This window comes from Plectropomus leopardus, chromosome 22 (assembly GCF_026936395.1).
Source record: "Plectropomus leopardus strain MGB_pleo_1.0 chromosome 22, ASM2693639v1, whole genome shotgun sequence".
In the NCBI taxonomy this organism is placed as follows: Eukaryota; Metazoa; Chordata; class Actinopteri; order Perciformes; family Serranidae; genus Plectropomus; species Plectropomus leopardus.
The window spans coordinates 13,076,713-13,096,027 of NC_142197.1; the positions used below are offsets into that span (position 1 = coordinate 13,076,713).

At 40.5% G+C, this 19,315-nt stretch overlaps 1 protein-coding gene across 1 annotated transcript in view; it reads left to right on the forward strand.

Moving 5' to 3' along the window:
* Positions 1-19,315, forward strand: part of wnt5b (wingless-type MMTV integration site family, member 5b) — a 100,729-nt gene that overhangs the window by 61,330 nt on the left and 20,084 nt on the right. The window lies entirely within an intron of this gene.

Below are 19,315 nucleotides of genomic sequence, written 5' to 3' on the forward strand. Positions count from 1 at the left end.
TTAGGCCTACTTTACTGCAAAAGCAAAAACAAAAACAAGGTATTTATTGAGATTTACACTTCATCTGTAAAATGTTGACAGGGTCAACTGTTTTTGATGAAACATAGGCTACAATAAAACAAAACGCAGCTCATATAATAGGCTATTAGGCTACTGGTAATTTTAGAAACAAGTAAAAATCGATTTTTTTAAAATTTCTGTACCCTTTATTGGCTTTGTACTGCCTTTAAATGTAAGTTTGTGTGTGTGCGATGAAAAACCCCAGCGATGAGTCCTAAATCCAGCAAAATCTGTTAGCGTTTCAGAACCCCTGGCTCCCTCATCTCAAAGGGACTGATCACAACGTTGTTAGAAAAATATCTCCAGCAAAACCATTGTTTCACTGTGTTGGAAATGCAAATGGAAAACCTCCTCATACAAAAATGGTTTGTATGATACCCAACCCATAAGCACCCAACGAATGACAATTCATGCTTAAACTTGGTAAACATAGAGTTACATTTAGGCAAGTAGAGTCACTGTGATTAGGTTTAGGATAAGAAATATTATGACAACATACCTTATAATGAGCAGAAGCGCATCCATCCACCACCTCAACCTTATGGGTCACTTTCTTTTTAACACCTATCAGTGCATTTGTCACCTGATTGCAGCTCTCCCAAATACAAATATTATTTGCTCATGATATTATAAGATACATACAAGATTTTTTTTTTTTTGCATTGCTTCTCATAGGAAAACATATCAACAGTGCAAGAAAACAGCCTGAATTTATGCGTAAAATCTACCAGAATGTTTGACTCTCAAAATTTTCTGGCAGAGGACCCCCAAAACCTCCGTTGTATATATGCCTGTTCCCAATGTTGAAACTAAACCCACGCCCATAAAAGATATTTATATTTTATGAAGGGAAAGTGTGTCCTTAAATGACTGTAAAATAATCCTTAAAAGTCTGTAAAAGAGTCCTCTCTCATGTGTCTCTCATAAAGCACCAAAATAATCACTTTGAAGCAGTTGTCCTTCATCTGGCATTGCTTTATGTTTTGATAATTGAAGACTCACTTTTGTCTCAGCTGATGGCACTGTGAGTGTATGTGTATATCAGTAATGTCTATCTTTATATGGCAAATGATTTATAAAGGGCCTTTTTAATGTATCAGGACATGAACATTATCAAAAACAGAAGCAAAGGTACAGAGAACATGTTTTTTTACCTGCTACTAAGTTTCCCTACAGAGGCCCTCTCCTTTACCCCTGGAGTAGCCTTGGTCAGGTCTTGGTCTTGTGTGTGTGTTTGCACGTGTGTCTTGGTGTTTATATATACATGTGCGTGTGTGTAGACAGGAGAATGTATGTCTATGCATATGTGGCTTTTACGTGTAAACAGTATCTTTTTTTATATGCTCACAACACTCCCTCTCACTGTTTGAAGGCTTCTGTCTGTGTGTGTGTGTGTGTGTGTGTGAGTGTGCGTGTGCGTGTGCATGTGTGTGTGTGTGTGTGTGTGTGAGATAATATGACAGGGGAGCCGTTTGCTGAAGCCAGTGGAGTGTGGCAGAGTGGTTGAAAAAGAGTAAAGGAGAAAAAAAGAGAAAGAGAGGAAGAGCTGATGAGAAACATCGAGGCAGAGCGAGAGAGAGAAAGAGAGAGCGATAGGATGAGAGAGGCAACAGTGATCAGGTGAGGATAACAGAGAAGGAGAGGAGCTGCAGAAACAGGCCTTTTTACATGGAAAGAAGCAGCCGAGCACAACTGACAGCAACTCTCCTCTCATCCTCTCTGTTCTCCTCCTTAAGAATAGATTTTTTTTCAAGTCTGTCTTAAAGCAATATTCAGATGCCCATATATACTTTAAAAAAAATGTTAGCTCGCTGTAATCGTACCTTCTGTTCCTTTTGATCATGAAAAAATCCCTACCTAACATGTTTCCAGTGAAAGACCTAATTTTGTCGAAAAGTACATCTCAAAGTTTATCTGTAGCCATTAAAGTGTGTCAGCAGTCTGACCAAACTTCTTTCTTTTCACCCTCTTCTATATATTTTACTGCTTTTGCTTCTCTGCATGTTGGTCTTTTTTTTTTTTTAACTCAAACTGATGGATGAGTCACATTAGTTTCTTCATTTCCTTTTAAATACACATTATAGGCATGAATAATGAGGTCAAAATGTTGTCAGTGTCAAATACAATGAGCATGCGTGTTTGCATAACAAAAATATATAAAAAAAATAATAATATTTAGAGGAAAACAAATACCAGATGTACAGTTCATAGACGCAAGTAGGTACTCTTACATAATTAGAAGCGGTCCCCCAGGTCTTTCTTTGAGCCGTGGCGTATGTGTAATAAACATATGTTTTTGCTTCACAGAAAAAATAGTGTCACTCCCTCAAGGAAACACACACAACACAGTGGTTTTTTTATATGGATGAATTTATTTGTCTCAACTGCACTCAGTCAACATCACTCAAATCCACCATCAAACTGTTTTAAATGTGTGACAATGTGCAAAATAAACACACTGACATCATACAGACTGTAATTCAGCGTGACAATAAATATGCACAGCAAAACATAAAACAGATTTAAAAAAAAAAACATACGTCACTGGCTGCACACAACAGAGAAGGAAATAAAACTTCAAAACGGGCAATATTAGTTTTCAACTCTTTGGCCTTCAGGTGGAGTGTAAACTTCTGCCGCTTCACTTACCTTCTTGGAAAGAAAAAAAAATGCTGCAATATAGTATGTAAACATGTTCTAGCACATTGTCAAAACAAAGAAGAGTTACAGTATAATGTTGATGCAAAGTAAATCAATATTCATGAAAATTAATCACATCAATAATATGTGTCAATAAACATCATTTAAGGACATGAATAATAATCATGGCAGTTAAAAATAGAAGAGTTAATGTAATTATCATGGTTTGGGTCTTTATTTCTGCTCTAATAAGCACATGCGAGCACTTCTTGTGGGTTGTGAACATAAAAAAAAAACGTGCAACGATTTTTTTGGCATCTGCGATATCTCACCAAATTTAAAATATGTTTTTCATTTAGGTCATTTACTGGAGGTGTCGCAAACACTTTGTAATCCGAATTGCTGTTCATGTAAGATGTGACATTTCACTTAGCAGTATTTGTCCTTTTTCCACTGTGATTGGACGGCTGCAGTGACAGTGATGAGTGCAGCATTTTTACCCAAAGTTGAACATTTTTAAATTTTTTGGCACCTGGAAAAAAAATTCCCACTTGACAGAGTTCAGTGCAAAATTGCCCTAAACTGTCTTGATGCTTTGTCATGGTGCTGTCGTTTGTAGCGCAACGTAAATACACAGCATTCTCATTACAATGCATTTGAAAACCACAAAAAACACTGGCCTCAAAAAAGAAAAAGTTTTGGTGGACGCTGCCCCTTAGCTGCTAGCTGCCGACGCAGCCACCTCCATGCTGAGAACAGTGTGCAGACAACTCATACACTCTGAATTTCACAGTTAGTTAAAAAAAAAAAACGCTTTAATCCATGTAAGCTTTTTTTAAATTTAAATGTCCAGTGGGTAGTATTTAGTGGGTTCCAGCGGTGAGGTTGTATAACTTCTCCTTTGTGACGTGTGTAGAGAAACTACGGTGTACAATGTGACAACAGAAATAGATTTGTCCGTTCTGGGCTACTGTACAAACAACATGGTGGAAGAGGACCAGCTTCATATATAGATATATATATATAAACAGCTTATTCTAAGGTTATAAAAGCCCCAGAACTCTTAGTTTTAGGTAAAGAAATGAAAGCATATTTCTAAATATTAATTACTGCCAATATATCCCACCTTAATCATACATACTGGACCTTTAATCACTACGTATTGAGGCATTTTTAAAGACTCTTCACATAGCCTGGTTTTTATTTTAGGTCATCATGAAAGCAAATGGGAAGGCTACAGTTGTAAATAGCACACAAATCTTTGGTATAAACATTGATTTGAATGTTTTAAAACATGTCAAAACAGCCTTGATGCTGGATTCAGAAATGCAAATTATCCTAAATTGCCCAAAACTGTCTGGTGTCTATTTTTGATGTCCCTCTCTGCTTTTAACTTATATCCTGTAACTTCATCAAGGGCAAAAACAAAGCAGCTAACTGCACTGTCCCCTGTGGCTGCCAACACTTACGTCCTTGGTTCTCGGGCGCACAGTGTGTCATGCATTTTCAAAATAGAGATCCTGACATGAATACCAAGCTTTATAATGATCGTGCAAACACCTTGAGTTATAAGCAGAGTGGGAGATTAACGGCAGCAGCTCCCAGCTAAATGTGGCTAAACTGCTGTGTCTTGCTGGACAAACCATCTGAGATTTAATGGTCGCAGACAAAAATGAGCTTAGTCATAAACCAGGATGTGATTTGCCTCACCCAAATGTTCTGTTAACCCAGACTGTACACAGGGTCTTGGCTCCGTCAGCATGTTGGCTTCATGGATTTGTGTTTGCTTGGTTCAAAATGGAAAATAAAACCCCACCAGTGTGGCTTTAAAACTGCCAGCCAGACTGAGTTGTGTGGGAGGTTATTAGCAAACTTTTTGATTTCTGTGTCCGCTGACTTTTGCTGTTTTCTATCCGTGCAGCAAGACGATCACAAACAAGTAGAAGTGAAAGAAAGAGACAGAAAGAGATGGAGCATATAGAAACAGAGAGACGCAGGTTTATGTGCCACAGGCTTTCTCTTCAGCAGCAGTAGCTGAGTCTCTCTCTCTCTGCATGACCTGCCTGTCTGTGTGTGTGTGTGTGTGTGTGTGTGTGTGTGTGTGTGTGTCTGTGTGTGTCTGTGTGTGTCTGTGTGTGTGTGTGTGTGTGTGTGTGTGTGTGTGTGAGTTCTTGCTCAGCATGCATTTTTCTGTTTTTCTGTCTCCCTCTGTCTGCCTCATATCACAGCTGTGCATGTGTGTGTGCCTACTTATGTGTATGTGCTTGTACCTACATAGTGAGGACCAAAATGTGAATTTAACCAACAGACTGAGGGTTAAGGCTTAGTTTTAAGGTTGAGGTTACAATTAGGCTAAGGTTAAAGTTAGGGTAAGTGGCTAGGAAATGCATTAGTCTATAGCCCTTTTTTACGCTGCCTGTTCAAGGAATATTGTGTCATGATGCCTCCTCACTGTTCTTTTTTTGTTTTTCATTCAGTTTGGAGGTAACAGTTCATATGAAAGTGCCATAACAGAAATTAGATTAACATAGCTCATCCATTAAGTTATGCAGTCACGTAATCTTGGAATCAATTCATATATTGACTAAATCAGAATAATGACTGTTCTGTAAAAGTGGTGCAATCGTTTAATGGGAGACAGAGTTGACTTGCCTGCGAGCTGGCACGGGAGGTAGTAACAGCATGAAAACTGTGTTTGTGTAAACGGGACAGCTGGTAGGAAAGGAACACGGGCATGACGGGCGTTAAGTTTTAGTGACATGTACGCATGTGACCCACTTAAAGAGAATATGAACAGTGGCCAAAAATGTTCACAAATTGGGAAAACAATGCAGTCCGGGAGCTCCTCACCCTCCAAGCAGAGAGCGAGATCAACTGCCATATAACAAGGACAGTAAATGATTGTCATGCCATGTTATGACATTGTTACTGTTTATAAAGTGTTGCTGACAAGTATGGTATATGTCACTCTAGAGGCTGATGCTTTTATGTCAAATGTGACGCCCATCGCACCACTTTTGATTGTGCCATGCCGGCATGCTGTCTAAAATCACACACTGGAGCGGTTCTGTGTAAAAATGCAAAGACAGAACAAAGAAGGGGCTTAATAGTGACCCTTAGCATGATCTCTGTGTAAAAGGGCTTATGTGCATGGCAATTTGTGTGTGTACTTGCTACATAGGGAGGACAGAAACATTTTTAACAGAGTAAGGTGAGGACATGTTTGGAAAGTGAGGACAATTTGGCCAGTCCTCTCTTCTTTAAAAGGCCTGTTTGAGGGTTAAGACTTGGTAGTAGGGTCCACACAAAGATAGAAGTACAAGATTTTGTGTGTGTGTTTGCACCGCTGTGGTGTGTCATACCTCTCAGAAAGCCCGCTGGGCCCTAGCCAGCACTCACACTGAGCAGGAGAGGAGAGAGAGAGAGAGGGATGGATGGATGGATGTGGGAAGGGAGAGGAAAATGTGAGAGGGGTAAAATAAGGAATGGGTCAGAGAGAAGGGAGGAAGAGTATTTTTAGAGAATGTATCATGAGAGGGGACAGACACATGCTGCTTCTTTAATATAAAAACGGAGGTTAGAGAAGGGAAAAGGAAGAGATGTTGAAACAGGTGAGGATAAAGAAAGCATGATGTCATGCTCGTGTGTGTCATTTCCTCAAACTGCTCTTTAACCCCTCCTGAGATTCATCATGTGACCCACCATGTGTGCGTCTCTTTTTGTGCTCGAGTGTGTTTGTGTGACTTAATGTGTCCGTATTTGATGATTCAGGGGAGGGCTCTAACTGCATAATTGCTCGCCTCGACAACGTGCTTCATCTGCACCCACAGCGATTGCTGGTTGCCAAGGTTACGTGGGCGTGTGTCAACACATCCCCCTGAAAGCGGACACCTTCCTGAATGGATATTACCATGACTCTGTAGATTCTCTCTCTCCCGCACACACCAACACACACACAAACACACACCAACATATGGAAGAGAGAGCAGACAATGACAATGCCCTGAAGTACACTAAGCCTTTGTGTGTGTGTGTGTGTTGATGTGTTTTTGTGTGTATGTGTGTGTGTGTCCCGGCTCACTGTATACTGTAAGTGATGAATCTTTTATGTTCCTTCAGGTGTTTCCTTGCTTCACGGGGGCTTCACCTGTACAGCACTGAAACATGGCCTCTGTGTATGTGTGTGTGTGTGTGTGTGTTTGTGTGTGTGTGCATATCTGCCTTCAAAGCTCCTTTGCTGCCTCCCTTTTCTCCCCGCTCCTTGTTTTTAAGCCCTTTTGTGCCTCCCCCCTTCAGTCTTTGGATTGGGTTAGTCTCATTCAGAACTAGTCCCACATTGTAAATCAAGTGTTTACACACTTCTTTTATGTTTTTATTCGAATTTATAGTTGTTACTGGGAGGGCATTACAAACAGTAATAGCCCCACCCAGCCCCCTCCCACAACCTGTACCAACAGGAGAGAAAGTGGTCAAATACTAACAAGAATAAAAAAAAAAACAGCAGAATTGAACAGCAAACTTTCAGACCTAAGTCATTTCATTTCAATTGAATCAGCAGTAGTGGATTCGCCCACGGGAGCAAAATAGATTCATGCTGAGCTTTTGCATTGTGTTCAGGTTTGGCAAACAATGGCACATGAATTTATGCTGCTGACAAACTGCAAACGAATATAGCCGTGCTGACCAGTCTCTTCGCTGAGTTTGTCAGCACCAGTTCATCAACTAGTATCCAATACCACCAACCAAATTTTGAAGATTGTGAAAAGCTGTGCCTGGGGGGGCTGGCTATCAGACACAATATCTTATAGTCTTATCATAGGTTTGCTTCCTCCCTTACATCTGTGGTAATGTTACAGAGATTTGGAAAAGGACAGATAGGTTGGTTGTTTTTGAAACATTATTTTCTTTGGCTTTTGCCTTTTTTTTTTTAGATAGGACAGCTAATGTGTGAAAGGGGGAAAGAGAGGGGAAGACATGCAGCAAAGGGCCGCAGGTTGGAGTCAAACCTGCGGCCGCTGCAGCGAGGAACAAGCCTCAGTCCACTGGGCGCCCGCTCCACCAGGTGAGCCACTATAGGTTGGTTGTTGAAATAAAGTAACTTTCTACAGTGAAGAGACACTAAAGGGTAATTTATACTCCCTTCACGTATGAATAAGTTACGTCTGTTTCGAACGTAAACACTGTTGCCCTCATACTTTCAGGCGTCCTTTATGTTGGCATAGATGCAGCTAACAGATGGTACTGGAGGGCAAAGTCAAAAGTTTCACACAACAACAAATGAGGTGATGGTGGAAGAGGATGTAATAATGTACCTTGTAACTGAGGCAGTGAAGTAGACGATGGTTCTCTGTGAGGCCATTGAATACATTGCAACATGTTGACAAAGAACTATTTTCATTATGTTATCGATTCGTTCCCCACCGCACTTTTTAAAAATTTCTTTGTTGTCCCCTACGGTCGTCTCTCACTCGAACTACACGACACCGCCCCCACGATTTCCTGTGGTAGGCCTTCATTTCATCCATATTCGTAAGCTCTCTGAAAACATGCACAGACAGAAGGGCCTGTCCGTCTGTATGTATGTACCACTGAGCATAATGAGCCCTAAGTCAGAACCATGGTAGTAATAAATACAGAGTACTTCACTGATCCCTCGAAGAAGAAAAGGGGACACATACCTCCCTGCCAGTGCAGGAGTAATGTTGACTGACAGTCTTGTCATCCTCGGTCTCTGTACAAAGAATGTGTGGCTTCTCTCTTTTATTGTTGAGACTTGAAATACCTTTCGTTGTTTTGCTTTCTTCAAAGAAGTTAAAATCCTCAAAAAAAAAACATCCTTCCATCTCATGAAGTCCTTCCTGTCGGCTTCTTGAGGCAGCATTCGCCTAAACAGAACCAGTGTCCTCGTGTTTCTTTCTAACAAACTTGTTTGAACTTTAAGGGGATCAGGACTTAGGATTTGTCAATTAGTCATTTTTACCCTAATCGTATTGTTTCACTATTAAAAATACTTATTTAGGGGTGTCATCAGAAAGCGCTTCTATGTGTTATTGCCAGAGGAATTTTGTTGTTTAATTTGGACTTGTTGGCCATGAATGAGGACTCTCTTGCGCTATCATCAACTCATTCAGCTCTCTTGAGAGTTTTCAGTCCTTCTTGTCCTTGCCTCTCCACCTGCATTCTTATACAAAATTTTCTGTTCAAATGGCATCATAAATTAGCAAACAAGGTGTTTATGACGCACGTTTTATTTTTGTTTTGTTCGTTGTTTGTCACACTCTCCTTTTTTCATCCTCATTAGACTTCTGCGATTTTCTCCAAGTAGAGGACGTTGAGGTGTCGGTCAGGATGACTATAAAAAGAATGACATTGACAATGAACAGTGACGTGTTAGTCAGGAAAAAAAAAGAGAAGAGGCAGGTGAGAGACACAGGAGAGAAGGATAAGTGGCTGAGAAGAAGAACGTAGATGAAACAAGAAAAGGAGGGGAGCAGATGTGCACAGAGGGAGACAACAGGAGGTCACTGCCAGGAGATGCAAGTCGTCTTTTCCCTGTTCATCCCTCTCTTTCTTTTATCCCTCGCCATCTATCTCTTCCTCTGTGTTTCCTTCTTTCTCTTTCTTCCTCTTCTTTCACTTTCTCTCGCCTCTCTCTGACAGCTCGTCTGTGCTCCCGTCTCGCCACAACGCCTCACAGGCTGTATGTGTGTGTGTACATATGTGTGTGTGTTATGCACGGCCGCCCTGCTCCAGTTTTCGCACCACACAGGCTGCCTAGGTGTGTGTGTGTGTGTGCGTGTGTGCGTGTGTGTGTGTGTCCTCAACAATGCTTTTCTTTTCTGCCAGCTCTGCAGTCTGACATAGGAGATTTTTCAGCCTTGTGCTCTCTCTCCCTCAGTAGTCAGCATTTTGGCATTTTCTCAATGCGCTCTGTCATCTGTTGGCATGAATAGGCTGCATATTGTTGTGTGTGTGTGTGTGTGTGTGTGTGTGTGTGTGTGTGTGTGTGTGTGTGTGTGTGTTTCTGGCTGGTTTTTTACTCTCTGTTTGTCTGTGTTTGTGCAGGGAACCATGAAGGTGGAAAACAGCTCATTTTCAATCTCAGAAATGGCACTAGGCAGCTTTTTGATGTGGACGTACATGTGCCATTACCTGAGTTACACGCAAAATCCCTTAAATAGAGTTCAAGTGAAACTCTATGTGAGAGCAAGCACAGTCAAGTTTGAAGGAGAGAATGACTGACTCCTCCCCCAAGACAAAGCATGATCCAAAGGAGTGAGCCAGCATCTATTCAATAAGTTTTCATTGTTATTTGCCACATAATCTCATCCCTACTCGTCGTATTTTGCTGCTTGGCATTACTAAAATGACGCTAGGGGCAGCATTTTGCATTGTGTCTTGATGCATAGAGGGCAGGCAGTAAGAATGGGTCGGCAGTCAGGTTTAAGCAACAAAACTACTTGGTTATAGTTAGTAAAAGATGGCAAGTGTCACTAAAAAAGCCCTGGCTTTGAGTGGGACAAAAGCAGCAACTTCAACTTACCTTGTTGTATGTTGATCTGCTTGTTGTATGTTGGCCGGCATTGATTGAAACACAACACCTGGGTGAACACACTAATTTTGGCCCCTTAGCCGGCAAGATGCAATGACATGCTACCACTGATTACCGTCCATCTCCACTTAAGCAGCGCTAGAACATCGATATAAATTAGTCTGCACTAAGTCTGGGAGAGAGAGACTGAATAAGTAAGAGATATGTTGAGAAGTAAACACAGTAAAGTTTTCACAGACCTCCATCTATGATGATTTTTGCTGTTTACCTTTTCTCTGGTAACATCAAATGAAAACACAAAACAACCCCCCCCACACACACACACAGAAAGGAATACTCATCTGCTGCAGCACCATGTACGCAGCTCTGGTCTACTGGCAGTGGGAAAGTAGTCTATTGCCTTATTTTAGCGTGTTTGAAAAACCTGCGTGCACACGCTAATTTTGGTTGGAAAGGGGTATATGACACAGAAGGATAAAGAAGGGACAAGGGTGGTTTAAAAAAGTGAAGTAGTAAGGATTTATTCTGTTGGGAAATAGTGAGTGCACTGGAAAGACAGATGGAAGGATCTCCAAGGTTTTGCATGTTTGCGTGGAAATGTTTGTGTGTGTGTGTGTGTGTGTGTGTGTGTGTGTGTGTGTGTGAGACCTGACACGGTGCAAGGCTTCCGGGGGATTTATAGACCAAATGAATCAATTCAGAGACGAGCTGTAAATCAGGCCAGACCAGCGCAGCATCATCCCCTGATGAAAGTTGCTCTGATTCACATCATAAGTATGTGTGTCCCTGTCTTAGTACATGTGCAGATTCCTCACTTGTTTCTCTTTGCTAGTTGAATGCAGTTTTACAATGTGTATTTGTGCTTGTGTTAGTAAGCACCTCCCTTTCAGTAAAAAAAAAAAAAAAAGTTTTATATAGCCAGAGGGCATGGAAATTGATTTTGACATTAATTTGTTTACTGGAATCGTGTGTGTTTGTGTGTTTGTGTGTGTGTGTGTGTGTGTGTGTGTGTGTGTGTGTGTGTGTGTGTGTGTGTGTGTCTTTGTGTGTCTTTGTGTCTGTGAGCATGTGTATAATGGTGAGTGAGGCAGAGAGCAAAAATATGCATGTGTTTTGGTATGTGTGTTTCTGTGTCATTCAGTCTTTCAGAGTGTTTGTGTGTAAACATGTTTGGGCATGTGTGTGTGTGTGTGTGTGTGTGTGTGTGTATTAATCTCTCGAGGGAAGGGATCGTGAGACCAGTGTAGTTTGACCAGTGGAGCTCCGGGGCGCCATGGGGAAATCAGGGGATCTGGCCCAGCCTCAGTGGCTTCTCCCTGGGCTTCCTGATCAGGGACTTGGCCTCTCCCAAGGTTCCAGTTCAGTGCCAAACGAGGGCAGCCAGAGCTCTTTCAGTTGTTTCGTTTTCACTGAGGTGCCAAACATGGCTCATTTTTATTAGTTTAAACTCGTACTTTATTCTTCAACAAGATATCCAAGCACTTTTGATGGAAAGTGAGACTGAAACTTTTTAAAGAGGAAACAACATGATCTTCCTCTTACAAGTGAAACTACCATGACCTGTAGCTTATCATATAATGTTAGCTTGTGTTGGCAAACTTAAAATAAATACTGCTACTGGGTACTGTTACTGGCTGAGTCAGTCCACTGACTTTATGACTTTTCTCTACTACTGTTACATTGTGTGATTGTAGTATAACAGGAAGTAAAAGGGGAAGTTAACAAACAGAAACTCATCAGAAGTTTGTTGTTTTCCTGCTCCCTCATCAGTTAGGTCACCCAATGATGACGATTTTTAAGAAACTTACTTAAAAGATTCTCTGGAAATGGCAGAAAGGGTTAAATGTAGTATTGTCTTGTAACAGTCACAAATGGCCAGAATAGCTTCTGTTAAAGGTCCAGCATGCAGGATTAAGGTAGATAGATGGATAGATAGATAGATAGATAGATAGATAGATAGACTTGATATGCCTATCATTGTTTAGTAATTTAATTAATTAGTGTTTGATGATATCATAAAGCTATTGTAGCTAATAATGACAAGTAAATGTTAATATAACAATATGATAGAATAAAATAATTTGTTAAATAAGACAATGTGAAACATAAAACGATGTGTTAAATGAGAGCATGTAGGAAAATAGGAGCAGTAGTCAGGACTGAGGACAGAGCAACAGTCATCTGATGAAATCCACTGATAAAAGGCCAGTGTTTGACGATTTGGGAGGGAGAACGTGCTGCACAGACCCAGCACTGTGGCGTGTGTTTGTATGTGTGTGTGTGTAAGAGAGAAAGACAGGGGAGGAGATGGTGGAAGTGAGACTACTGCACCAATGTTGGTTACTTTGTGACAAGTTTCTTTGCCACTTTTTGACATTTTATCTTTTGTTAATATTCTAGTAAGCCTCCTGAACCCGGGGCATCACTAACGCTAATAATAATCTGTCACATGCATGTCAGAAATTGGTCACAGGTCCAGATAGAACCGTCACTGGGTCTGTGCCCATTAGGTGATCCCCCTAAATATTTAACACTGCACCTTTACGCAAAATTTAATCGAGTTAAGCGCTCACTTTAATGTTGAGCCCTCCAATGTCTCAACTTACCTTGTCAGTGGATGCTAACTGGCATCAGTTAAGCTGTTCGCTCCTGATAAGGAAATTAGCACTTTATAAAAATAACATAACCTTTACATCATCTACCATGTAACTGACGGAGTGATTGTTTTGCTTTTGGTTTATAACTTAATGGAATTGCATGAGCCTCACATGTATTTTCAGGATACTTAAATTTGAATTAAATGACATATGGACACATGTCATCTCCATTATACAACAATATACCTTTCCTTCACATTATAGATCTGATGCCTTTACCAGAGTCAAGTGTGTTGGCATACATACAAATTTCAGTAGTAGTATCACTAGCTCCCAATACACATATTTTCAGTACAGAGAACAGGTTTACGAGAAAGTTCAAATGTAGACATATAACAAGGAAAAGCACAAATATATAGTCAGTATATACAGACGTATTACAAGTCACTGTACATACAATAAATGGGAGAGTAAAACCGAGAGTATACATGTTAACATCATCACAGTTAAGAGACGAGGGAGCGTGAGAACAGCTTTTTTACGAGTGCCTGGGTGCGCTGTTGAAGAAAGAAAGCGACGGAGAGGGAAGGATAGAAACATAAATGGCTGATGAATCTGACTTTGAGACAGAAAAGCATAGGAGAAAGAGAGAGGGAGGACGAAAGCGGCTGGTAGCAGAGCGACAGAACAAAGCAGAGAGACATAGAGAAACAGATGGTGATAGAGCAGAGAGAAGGAGGGAGAAAGAGCCGTAGAAAGAGCGGGGAGGAGAAGTATAGAGAAGATATATTTAGAGGGAGAGAGTTTTAGCCTCCCAGCTAGAGGCATGACTCATCTTCTGCCAGCTGACAGAAGGATGGATGGAGGGAAGAAGGGAGGAGATGGACAGAGTCAGGGGGGAGAGAGCGTGACGGTGAGGAGAGACTGGCGAATGTGGGAGGAAAGGAGGGAGGAGAGGAGGGAGGGAGGAGAGGGTGAAAAATAGAAAGAGGATGGTTTTCTATAGGACATTGTACATGCAGCACACATGTAAACTGAAAATACAAAGAGACAGATAGAAAGCCCAAGACCTCTTAAAAGTCCCTCACAGCTGCTTCCAAGTCCCACTGCATTTTCCCCAGAGGTGTGTGTGTGTGTGTGTGTGTGTGTGTGTGTGTGTGTGTGTGAGAGAGAGAGAGAGAGAGAGAGAGAGAGGACGATATTTCCCCACAGTCAGCTGCATTTGGCAGTTTGTTGCTGCACATGTGTGTGTGATTGCATGTGTTTTTGGAGGAGGGAACAGACATGAAGAAAAGACAGACAAAGGAAGAAAGACATGAGCGACAGAGAGAGAGAGGCCTCTCTTATATAGAAAGTAGAGCAGGTAGTTTCATCCTCCCATGGGTCTTTGGTTCTTACAAATGCGTCCGTGTGTCTGCACAAAGTTGGCATGTATTCCCGTGTCCCCTGTTTTCTTTTCATTTTCAAAAGAAAAAAGTGGGAGCTTGGCGCAGTGGGTAAGATAAGAGACCAAACAATCGGTTTAAACAATAATTTTGCTTTCCTCTGCAACTTCTGTCATATTTCAGTCTCCCTAAAATAATTGTTGGAGGACGTATTTAGATATTTTAGTCCAGGAAAATTGACAACTGCGATATAACAATTATCCATTATTGAGTCCCACATTTAATGGTACTAAAAGGAACACTTTGCCTCCAAAATGATCATTTGTATATTAATTACTCACCCCATGAAATGGTGAATTTGTGAACAAAGAAACCAAAGGTGGAAAAATTCTTGATAAATTGGAATAAAAGGGGTTGGCATTTAAAAATAGCAAAACGTCGGTTTACAAACTCTCACACAACTCGTGCTATGAAGTCCAAGTCTCATTGAAAACCATACTGTTAAACACTTTAAAATATCTTTTAAATAGTGTGAAAAAATTCAATTAAAACGTGTGTTCATAAATGTGGCAATTAAGTACCGTTACCATATTTATGAACACGTTTTTAAGTCGATTATTAGTAAAAATTAAATTGGTCCAACACATTTTTCCACATTATTTAAAATGAATTTTTAAGTGTTACAAAACCTCTGCATGTGCGTACTGTGTCATAGCAGCCTTTTTTGTGTTATAGCTTTTGTGTCTCAATGTCCCACAATGCCCGGCACGGCTCAATACCACTGACGTCACGATCTGATTCTCTATATTGCAGTATTACCAATTTTCCTGGAGTGAAAGATCTCAATATTCCTATCACCACTGTTTTAGGGGGGCTGAATTATAGTAAAGGAGGACTTTAAAAAAAAACATATTTTTGGTGGGGATGGGGGGGGATTTCTGACTAGAAATTGCAGAGGACTGTCCGCAGGTAAAAGGCTAAATCAGCCCTGGCGTCTCTCCACACTCAGAGGATGATTTTTGTCTTTTTAGCTAGAGGGTGATCAGTTTTTCAAGTGACAGTCGTTTCTCAAATTATTTAGCATTCTGGTTATTCATCATTCGTGAGCAGCTTCCAGGGGATCAGCTCAGACCTCATCAGCCGACCGCAGCTGGTTCCCCTGCAGGAAGGAGCAAGCTGGCTGCTTCGCCCGCCGCTGGCACTGGAGGCAATAAAACAGTGAGGCTGCTGTTAATCCAGAGAGGAGCTGCCGACTTTCTCAGGCATTGCTCCCTGTTGCGTGGCTATTGCACATATCCTCTAGGGAAGAGTCCTCCCTCGCTCCCTATATTTCTGTCTCTCTCTCTGTCTGTGTATCCATTACTTGGACACTCCCTCTCTCTTTCACCCTCTCTGTTCTCCCTCCTACCTCTTTCTTTCTTTTTCTCACTTGGTCCAAGTTTTGTCTCCAAGCTCTCTCCCCCTCCCTGCCTCAGTTTGCCCTCTCTCCCCGGCTGTGTGCAGAGTTAACTGTGGCTGAACTGCACCTCCTTGTGTTTCAACAGGCGCATCACAGGTTAACAGTAAAAGCAGCAGCGATGGCAGTGGCTCCTCTGGTCCAGTATCTCTGAATCTCTGGGTCATGTCCCAGAATAAGCTGTTGGCCTGTTTTCGCTTCGGATCCCAAATGATGAGACAATCAGTATGTTTTAATTAGCTGAGTTCTCAAGAGGAGAAACCTATTTATTACTGTTTGGCTCTCGGGTGAAACACAGATCATCTACAAATGTAAAAACAACAACAGAATAACAGTTTTATTGTGTTAGAATACATGAAAACCCCTCTGAGGGATCATTTTTGTAGTTCTTCTCACCTCCTGTCATGTAAAGCAAAGACTGTTTGGTAAGGTGACACTGGGGTGTTGTAAGTTTCAAATTGAACCTTTAACAACACGGCTGCTGTCTATCATTATCACGAGTCTCTGCTGTGTCTCAGCCTTTCATTATGCCAAATATTTCAGCTGCAACAATACAGGGCAGTGACCAGGGAGGTCACACATACTTGGATACACAACTGTCACACAATGTTCAATATAAGACGTCATGTGATGCACAAAATTCCTGCATTTTAAATTCTTGGTAAATTGTTAGAAAGGATGTTTGAATGCTTCTTTTTACTTAAAGTGCAGAAGTAAAGCAGCAAAGTGTACATGAAGGATAAGTTCAGTATTTTTTACGTTTTACTTTACTTACATCATATGGTATCCATATTATATCACACGTTTTACAGTTTTTTTTCCACTAACACTAACTCAAACAAAGGAGACCTGAACCTGCTTTTTGTTCAGAATAACAAATCTTAAGAGCACTTGTGTGTAATTTATATAGAAACTAGACAAAAATAACTTCAGTCACCAGAACAAACCAAAGTTTGTGTCCTCTTTAGGAACAACAAACAGTTATTCAAGTGAGCCCATCTGAGAAGTTTAAAGGGGCAATCTTGCCTCTTTGGTAGAACTGTTAAGAGCTCATAGACTTGTAAAGCATGGCTCAGGTCCCATAGACACCTTTTTTTTATTTCTAAGAAGCCAGATGCCAAAAAGCAAAATGGGCTTGATTTCTGTCAGAAACATTAGAATAAGGCAATGGCCAAGGAAAGAAGAAATAACTAAAAACAAAGCATGTACAGAATCAGCTGGAAAATGTGACAAAACAAATATATTTTGTAATTTAAAATAGCCTATATAATTTTAATAATTATAAAAATAGTTCTCCCTAATCTTTTTTTGTTTTCCCCTAGATATCCCCTCTAGCTTTGTTAAAATAAATTTCTAAATCTACTAATTTCTTGCAATTTGTGGAACATTTTTCCCCCCCCCCCCCAGCTTAATGGTTTTAAATACTTGTGAAAGGCATCTGCATCTGAAAGCAGCACAAGAAAAGTGATGTTGCTCCAGGATTCAAAGTGTTAGTCTTTAACAGATCATTGTATACTGTCGGAAAATGGAGCGGACTTCAAAATCCAAATATTTCTTAAAATGTAGGCTAGTTCATTGGATAGAATGAAAAAGCACAAGTGAAGAAAAGTGCCTCAAAGTTGAACTTAAGCACAGCACTTAGTAGTAAATATACTGTTATATTCCTACTGCGTTCAGCTGTACAGCTGCACCATGATAAACTACCTACTTAAGATTCTGTATTAATCCAAAAGATCATGCTTTATAAAAATTCAATAAGTGAATCATATCAAGTTATTTTGAAATGCAAGGGCAAATGCACTTTGTGTTGGGAGTTTGACCAGAAGAGGGCGCTGTTGTCATGGTAACCTCCTCAGCACATGAATAAGGTGCATCACCTCCTCTTGACGAAATCGGCTGCAGATGAACAGAGTAAAAACAGGAAGAAAGCAACATTGTCCAGAACGATCTGTTGGACCAGTTTTCGTGCTGTTACATATTATAATCACCTCTCTTCTGGTTTTGTTGTTTATTGACCCGCTCCACCTGACTTTGACCCAACTCCCGCCCTCTGCAGAGTATCAATCAGATGTATATTGAAGGCAGCCAGTTAGATCACTTCAGAGCTCTGTGTGTGCGCGCGTGCGTGTGATGGGGAAGTTTAGGACCCCCGGGAGATGAAAGGTGCTGCGGGTCTATTATCATGCAGAGACGAGGGACATCCGACTCTCTGCTGCTGCCATGCGAGACTCCCAGAGAAATCCTAGAAAACCCCAAATACCACACCTTACAGGAATACTGACGAGAGGATTAAAACGTCACGAGGTAGCTATAATAAACCCGCATAAGCCTTGAGAGTGACTTGTGTCAGTGGGAAACTGTCCACAGTCATCATCCCACACAGATGTTAAGCAGCAGGATGTTAAAACAGATTTTTAGGTTTTTAAGTGCGAAAAATAAACGAAAGCCAATTTGGATGCTTTATCTTTTCACATTTTTTATGCGAAAAAGCAAATCAAGTACAACATCTGTTTTTTCGTTGTTGTTGTTGAGAATATTCTAATAAAAGTAGAAGCTTTACATTTAAAAGGTTGCTTAAATAAAAGTGCTTAAAGTATGAAAAGTAAAAATACCCAATGCAGGAAATCTAAAAAAAAAAAAAAAAAAAAACCAAAAACACACAACGTCAAATTTTTTTTTTTTTTTAAAAAAAGAAAATGTCTTAAATATTTATTTTTAAAAAATTATTATGGTAAATTGATTAATTGACTAATTGTTTCAGTTGTACATTTGATAAAGTTTGGGTAGATTGATTAATAACAAAACGTCATATTTTATAGGTTCTTATGATTTTTATGCAAACAATGTGGTTTGTAAAGGAACTAAAGCTGTCAGATAAATGTAGTTAAGTAAAAAGTTCAATATTTTTCCTCGGAAATGTAGCGGAGTAGAAGTATAAAGTGGCATGAGAAGAAAATACTAAAATAGTAAAGTACAAATTCCTCATATTTGTACCTAAGTACAGCACTTGAGTGGTACTTACATCCTAACACTGTAATTTGAAGTAAATTCTGTGTTTACTGTTGAATTTGATGACCTCCTTTAATTACTTTTCTGTTTGTTTTTATTTATAAAGGCCATGCTAAAAGTAAAAACCTTCCATTTTTATTTGTGAATGTTAAAAAAAAACCTTTTCGCCACGTTTTCGAGGGCCCCAAACTAATCTCCCCTCCGTCCACATCTGATTGTGGACTTTTGAGCAGCCACATCAAAGAGCCAGTTCCTCTGCAGGTTCACCGCCCAGTTTGTCTTTTTCTCGGGATATGAATTGAGGAGATCTCGCTCCAACACGCCTTTTCTTTACTCCGGGACTTTTCAGGACTCCTGGCCGTCTGTGGCGTGTGCTCGTGCGTAAATGTGTGTGTATGTGTGGGGGAGGCGGAGTTGTGGTGCGTTGCCTTTTATTTTCGCAGACCAAAGAAGGAGGGGATTAAGGCGATTTTTCGAAGCACTCACCTTTTATTCAAACAAATTATTCAGTTCAGCTAATAAGAGGAATTTGTGCACGTGAGCTTTTGGGGGCCGATTGGGGTTCTTGGAAAACGTCCACTCTCCATCTTCTTTTCCTGCTGTTTCCTACTTTAAA